The 7,480-nt window shown below is 44.1% G+C and overlaps 1 long non-coding RNA gene across 1 annotated transcript; it reads right to left on the reverse strand.

The window, feature by feature from the left end:
* Window positions 1-6,302: 6,302 nt before the first annotated feature.
* On the reverse strand, window positions 6,303-7,162 carry LOC120716708. The gene is made up of 2 exons (XR_005692021.1): window positions 6,541-7,162; window positions 6,303-6,452 (listed from the first exon to the last, which is right to left on the reverse strand). It is a non-coding gene; the product is annotated as an uncharacterized LOC120716708 (long non-coding RNA).
* Window positions 7,163-7,480: the final 318 nt, after the last annotated feature.

The raw sequence follows: 7,480 nt of genomic DNA on the forward strand, positions 1-7,480 counted from the left end.
AACTCTTTCATCCAAATTTTCACAAAATCAAGTTTGGGAAGAAGACTTCTTACATTTAAATGAGTGATACCAAGACCTGTTCGAGTTTGAAAATCACAAGGAGTACTTAAGCATTTGCAATCTGGACCGGGATTAGGTTGCACATTTCCAGATAAAAGAAGCAGAAGAACAATAAAACATTTTCTTTTCACAGATTTTTTCTGTAGGATTACAGACTGATTTCTCTTAGTGCCCGATCTCTTTGGGGGGGTGAGAGGATTGGGAAATAAACCAGTAATATGGAGGGAATAAATCAGTTAAATCAGTTGAAATGAGATCTCTGCTGATGATCACGTTTGAAAAACTTCTAAAAGATGTAAAATCCCACCTTGTTCCCTTTGAGAGGAGTAAGAAGTATGGTGTCTCTTGCTCCACAGACTGTTCCTGCACCTCATGTAAACAAAAAGCGGTCTTCATTACAGGGTGGTTCTGGAAATGTACCAGGGCCAGGTGGCGAAACAGACCATCGTCCGCCGACGGGCTGTAGTGACCTTCTTGCTCGTGGGAGGCTGAGTCATCAAAAGGGTAACTGGCGACCACAGTGCCACCATGCAGGCCCCCCGACAGCGCAAATCCCCTCTCCTGGATCCATCTCATCACCTCGAGGATATCAGCTGGATCCACGGTGGCCAGATTATAGCCAAGGGCTAATTTCCATCTGTTGTCCGGAGACTGTAGTTTGGGTACAGCTGGTGGAGGCCCAGGCAGCCGAGGTGGAGGCCCAGGCAGCCGAGATGGAGGCCCAGGCAGCCGCGTTGGTGGCCAAGGCAGCCGAGGTGGAGGGCCGAGCAGCTGAGGTGTAGCCCCAGGCAGCCAAGATTGAAACCCAGGCAGCCGAGGTGGAGGACTGAGCAGTTGAGGTGGAAGCCCAGCTAGCTGAAATGAAGGCCCAGGCAGCCAAGATTGAGACCCAGGCAGCCGAGGTGGAGGCCCAGGCAGCTGAGGTGGAGGCCCAGGCAGCTGAAATGGAGGCCCAGGCAGCTGAGGCAGAAACCCAGGCAACTGAGGCGGAGGCCCAGGCAGCTGAAATGGAGGCCCAGGCAGCTGAGGTGGAGACCCAAGCAGCTGAGGTGGTAACCCAAACAGCAGAAGTGGAGGCCCAGACAACAGGGGCGTAAACACTATTAGCTGAAGATGTAGCCTTACTAACTGGGACGGTGGTTGTAGCACAGTTAGTTGAGGTGGAAAGCAATGCAGAGATAGCTGTGCCCATAGGCTAACTAGGCTAATTAGTTGTAGCCAGTCCAAATCACTGATGTTTAAATTAGGTCCAGGATTTAGTTCTGGGGGTGGTCTAGCATGACCAAAATCCAAGAATCTTGTGAACAAAAGATGTTGACTCCATTTGGCTGGGAAAGTGGTATAATTATCCAGCTTTCTTGGACATGTCGAACTCCACAGAATATAAAAATGTATAAAAACAAAAAGACAAGCTGATGTCAAGATCCAGGGGTTTTTAGATGGTTTTTTAGGTGGGTTTTTTGGCAAAAGCACAGGACCTGCCAAGCTGTGTGTCTGCACCCTAGCAGCCATCTTGAAAAAGCCGTTAAATTTTCTTTGTACATTTCATTTATCCACCATCATACATTAAGCCAAGAAGAGGTCATTATACTAACAGGTCGTATCAACACTGGGCCAAAGTTCAGCATGTGGTTAAAGTTTGTAATCCAGACAGGGTGTAAATATCACTCAGCAGCCAGAGCTGAATCAGGTAGCATCAACACATAAATCTACTCTACCCGGCTTAAATCACAAGACCACCTCTGACCGAAAAGCTGATTTTTCTCATTTGCACAAATTAATTCAGATTCACACTAATTCTGTTCACAGCTCCAACAGAATGAGAAAGAGGAGGGAGAAACACACTTAGATTGAATTAATATTGGATGGAAGTCGAGGACAAGGAGAAGGAAGCTTAGGATGAGGAGGAAGAGAAGCAGCAGGAGCATCTTTAGGGATCTCTATGATGTCATTGAGGTTGGTTTCATTAATATTGTCCTCTCACAAAGAAAGATGACTTGTTTTAGTTCACCTACTTCCTGTATTAAATAGTGATGTGCAAAACGTTGCGGAAAACCACGGAGCAGGCACGTATAGTGCATCTGCAGGTAAATGAACATCAAATCTCTAAGACTAAAATCTGTATTATACTTTTAGTCTTAAGAACATATGTTGTATATTTATCACCCTTATGATAAAAACCCATGTCAGCCTTTGGTTTATGGACTTTGTATTTTGAAGCCTCAACATTTGCTTTATTGCTATGTTGGTTTTTGTGAGCCTTTTGAGACCATATTAAGATGAGGGATCAGAATCTGGAGTCGTACACACTACTGTTTAATTTAGTGTGTATCCATAAGATTTGTACAGCAGATCCAAGTTGTGCCTTGAAAACAGGAAAGTCATCTGCATAGAGGAGAACTTTAATAGCAGGCTTGGACAAAGTGAAGCTTTGTGCTCACATTTGCTGCAAACACTCGTTTTAATTCTGTCACCCTGTTTTGATGCAGAATTCACTTGAAATCAGGCACTTTCTTTATTAATGTGTTCTTGTGAATTGATTGTGTATCGCATACATTTGATTTGACTTTCTGCGAGACAACAGTCGTCCGCTGGCCAAAAAAGTTTTCCAAATACCTCCACGTGATCAAGCCTGGATTTAGAAAAGAATAGCAAAAAACATCTGCACCTCCTGCTTTACATGCAATCTGTGTTTGTGTGTTCAGAGGCGGCGGCGAGAGGGGAGACCTCAGCTCATCCAGCTGGAGAGCCTGACCGGGAGGAGTCGAACATTAACTCAGCTCTTCCAGGGCACCCTGCAGACTCGGCTACTGGCAACAGCGAGGGAGTGCGGCCGCCGCTGGGATGACGTGAACGCCAAACAGGAGTCCATCACAGGTCAACTGCAGGTATGCAAGTCAGACCTTCTGAGGAGGGTTTCAGTTTTCTCTCTTCTTTATAATTGACCCTTGTTTTCTCTCTCTCAGCTCCTTGTCTCAGAGTGGGAGGGATTTGAAGCACAAAGGGAGGAGCTTGTCATTTGGTTGGCTGATATGGATATCCACCTGAGTGAGGATGACCAACTGACAGGAAACACCTGTGAAAAACTGAAACAACTGCAGGTGTGGGGTTGTTTTGATATGACATATATTTGATATGATATACTGTATATACAGAATGCTTTCTAAAACAGATGAATCAATATCACTTCCTATTGCAAACTGGGAAACGGCTTTATCAGTTACCTTAGACCAAAAGTTGTGGTCTCAGATATGCATAAAAACCTTTCATTTAATTGGAAATCCCAGTCTTCAATTAATTCAATACAAAATACTACATAGAGTACACTATTCTTCTTTGGCTCTCGGAGGAGGCGGACGCACTTTTTCTCCTCTCCCTTATCTTCCCTGCTTATGTCCTTGTCTAGTCTCGTGTTTTTTTTGTATTTTCCCTGGAACATTCTCTCACAGTCTGTTCTCTAAAACCTAAAAGAGGAATTATGGATTGGATCAACTGGTCCCTAAATGCAATTGACACCCCTTTCTCAACAAGAAGTTTGGGCTTGGGTGAGCCTGAGTGCTGAAGATATCTACCTATTTGGAACCATGGTAACAGGGTTCTGGCTGATCGGAGCTGGCTTGGCCCTGACTTATCGAAGAATTAAGAAAGTGGAACCAGCTGTTCAAACCCCCACAAGGCTGCCCGCTGGGATTGGAATGATGGGAGAGGCGTGAGTTTCTCAAAATGGGCTCATTGAGTCAGCACGGATAATATCTTGGAGAGGCTACAGCTGCTGTGAATACTCAGAATAAGATCTCTGACTGCAGACTGGATACATCTCGGAAGGGCTAGCCCGGAATAACATCTCTGGGCGCAAATTGTAGAACTGCTTTGAAATTCATATGAGCTGTTCGCACTAAAGTAAAAAATACCATCACTTATGCGGATACCCCTTCGGCGCCAGCTGCAAGGCCGGAGCTGAACAAAACACCCTGATAACAACTGTGTTTAGTCTGTTCCTTCCCATTCCATGCAAGGCCACCTGGGTTGGCTGGAAGAGTGTTTACTTAGCCTGGCAGGGTGAAGGACACTGTCTCAGCTGAACTATGGACACGCACACACATACATATACTGATAATGATAAGCACTCACTGACGCATCACCCTCCCTACCCCGGATCCAAAGCCACCTCCAACGCTTACCTCCCCTCTGATGTGGACATCGGGTCAGTTGGAGCCGCAGTCGAAAGATTGCAGCGATCCCAGATCAGATGTACACACTGGAACTCTTTCCCATGTTGCTGTCTGTGTTTATTGTGCTATGGTGTGTTGATATCTGTGCATTCCTGTATTATCCTTCTGTGTTACACATTTCGATGTTTTTTTTCCTCGCTACCTAGCCTGACCTGTCTCCCCAATGTGATGTTTGTGTATTGTATGTACGGTCGGCAAGGTCTGTCATCTCGGTTGTGGGCAAAAGACCTGCAACTGACAAATAAAGGCTGTCTCATCATCTCATCTCATATCTATACTGGTCATCGAATGTTCAAGATGGGCTTTACGTCTTCCAACAGCTGCTCACACTGTCAAACCAATACACCGGACAATTATATCCACGCTCTTTGGTTCTGTCCACCAGTTCAGAAGTTTTGGCGCGAGATATGTTGAAGTTATCAAAGTGTTTGAAATGTAACATTCCAACTTCCCCTTTAGTGTGCTTGTTGGGGCAGCTTAGATTATGTTACTACAGAAAAGAATATAGCCCATATGGTTTTCACTGCCCTAGGCATTGCCAAGAAAACAGTCCTCATGAAATGGAAAAATAAAAATAATCTTAATTCTAACCAATATAGAAATTATCTAATAGATTACATTAGTCTTGACACAGCCTGGGCTGGGCTCCTTTGATCAGCTCCATCACCTAGTGGGGGTGGGGGGGTGGGGGTCATAGTTTGGTCCCACCTTCATTGTTGTGACTGGTGTTCAAATGAAAAAGGTAAAACTGATTAGACAGTGGTAGTGTCATGTAATTAATATATATTTTTAGCTTATTTTGCTGAATATATTGTTTTAAGAAGGCCAGCTTTGAGATTAGGTCACAGGCTGACAGGAAACTGCATGTTTTTTTGTAGAGTATGAGCAACAGACAGAGTGAAACTAAGTTCAGACAGGTTGCCCTGGCAACAGACCTTAGAAAGGGGAAGTTATTGCAAGCTGCACAGGAAGTTTTAGTGCACAGGCATATTAATAAATCAGACACAGAAAAGAGGAACTGAATAGAAGGAGTTTTGTTTGTAATGAAACTGTGTGTGATGTCTGAAGTACAGAAATAACACCATATAAGACACATGTGGAGCTAAAAATGTTAGAGATCCTGCAACTGGCATTTGGGCTGCACAGGGGTCTCTCTCTTCTGGAAGATGATTGAATAAAAAGAAATATAAAATGTTTTGACCACTATGAGTCAGGTTTTCTCTGTTCTATCATGGGGACAAAAGAATCGGGGTTTAATATTAGCCAGTGAATTCAATTATAGCTGAGTAACCTATATTGTAAATGGTGGATTTGCATTTTAGTAATTGCTTCCTTCATTCAAAAACTCATTCCCTTGATCTGTAAGAATGCCCTTCAGTGATTCAAACTGATAGAACTTGAGAATGCACTGGGTTACCTCATGTTGAGGTTTAAATTTATAATCTTAAATGCTTATATGCTGATTATATTGCTTTATATAAGAAAGGCCTAACTCTGAGTACAGTCTTTGCCAAAAGTGCTGACAGGAAACTGCATGCTTTTGCCGAGCGTGCTTTTGCAGCTAGAAAGTGAAACCAACTAGGCTGTTTGATCGAAAGTGTGGTGTGACGTAGAGAGCAAGTATATAAATACCTAGGCTTCCGTTTGTGCTTCAGACCTGGGGTTGTGTGTTTTGTCTTAAGGTCTCCATATCCGGAAATGTAGAATAAAGATCATTTTTTAAAGTAAAAGGACCACTTTGAGCCGTGTCTTTCTTGGCCCTAAAGAATCCAAAAGAACCGAAATTTAATACTTGGTGCCGTGAAGCCTGTTGAAAATTGTGCACATTGGATGAATTCTAATTTAGTTGTCCACTGAATTGATGATTGTTACCATTAAATTGGTTCAGTAGTGGAAATTAAGCTAAATTATAAAATCTGTTAAGTAGATTTCAGGTGACATGTCCATGTTTTGTTAGGAAAACTTACACGGATGGATTTAGTGGCAGCAACACACACGGGCACAAGATAGTTGTGATGCAAGTTTATATACAATGATGGGGAATATTTACAAGGGAGGGGGCTATATACAGTGACAGGTAAAAATGTGCAAGGAGAGCAAAGCCGAAGAGATGAGACTGAGCCGAGGTATGCGGGTGGGCAGATGACGCACCGGAGCTACCTGAAAACGAGGGACAAACAGAGTTTACGGAGTAACGTCGACAGCCAAGAGTTAAACTAAAGTGGACGGGGAGAGTTGGAGAGCTTACTTGAAACACAAAACTACAGCTGTAGCAGTGATCACAGACTGGTGTGACGTAGCTCTCTGTCACGGATCCACAGTAGCCAACACAAAGAAACTAGGCAGGCGAGCAGGCAGCGGAACAGGCTAAAACAAAGGAGAAGCAGGCAGAAGATGGATCCTAAAAACATGCAGCTCAATAGCGTGGAATCAACAGATTCAGCTTGCACTAACACGTTACCACTTGTGACAGCGACAATACTCCGACACCAGACGTCCGTGACTCAACTCCATAAAAGCGCTCACCGATGATGTCCGATGCGCCGCAGGTGTGCCGGAATGCCATCAAGCCCCGCCTCGCCTACCTATGCCAAAAAGGAAAACAAAACCCAAACAACAACAATACACCTACCCACCACCTCCTAACAAATTTTGGGTAATTAGAAATAAATAAAAGTAAAGTTTGGGGTTTGTTAATACTGGGGTGGATTTTTAATTGTTGTGACGTATGTTTGAAGTTGGTGTGTTATGTGTGTGTGTGTTACGTCAGCCAAGAAAAGAGTTTAGGTTAGGATATTTGGTTAAGGGATGGATTTATCCCTGTATTGATTAGCAGAGTTGGACTCGGGCATCAGATAATAAACTGGCGGTTAGAGTCCACCATGATGCTTTTAAAATGATGTAAATTAATCTAGGACAGGAGTTGGACGCCGAGGAGCGCAGGTGCTCAGCGTGTGGCAGCGACTGGTGATCGTGGACGCACAGTCATCCCTGGCGGCGTCCAGTTAGCTCGGGTAGTACCCGCGGGACTACCGTTAAAAACGTTTTTAACGTTAAAAACTAAGTGGTCAAGGATCAATTCTTTACTGCGCTGTTTGACTGAAGAGGGGCGCGGCCCCGGCCGTGACCATTCAACGTCACTGCTTAAGTAAAGTAAAGCTTTAAGTAAAGCTGTAAGGCGCAAGTGG

Source organism: Simochromis diagramma, unplaced genomic scaffold (assembly GCF_900408965.1).
Source record: "Simochromis diagramma unplaced genomic scaffold, fSimDia1.1 OVJJ01000565.1, whole genome shotgun sequence".
Lineage (NCBI taxonomy): Eukaryota > Metazoa > Chordata > Actinopteri > Cichliformes > Cichlidae > Simochromis > Simochromis diagramma.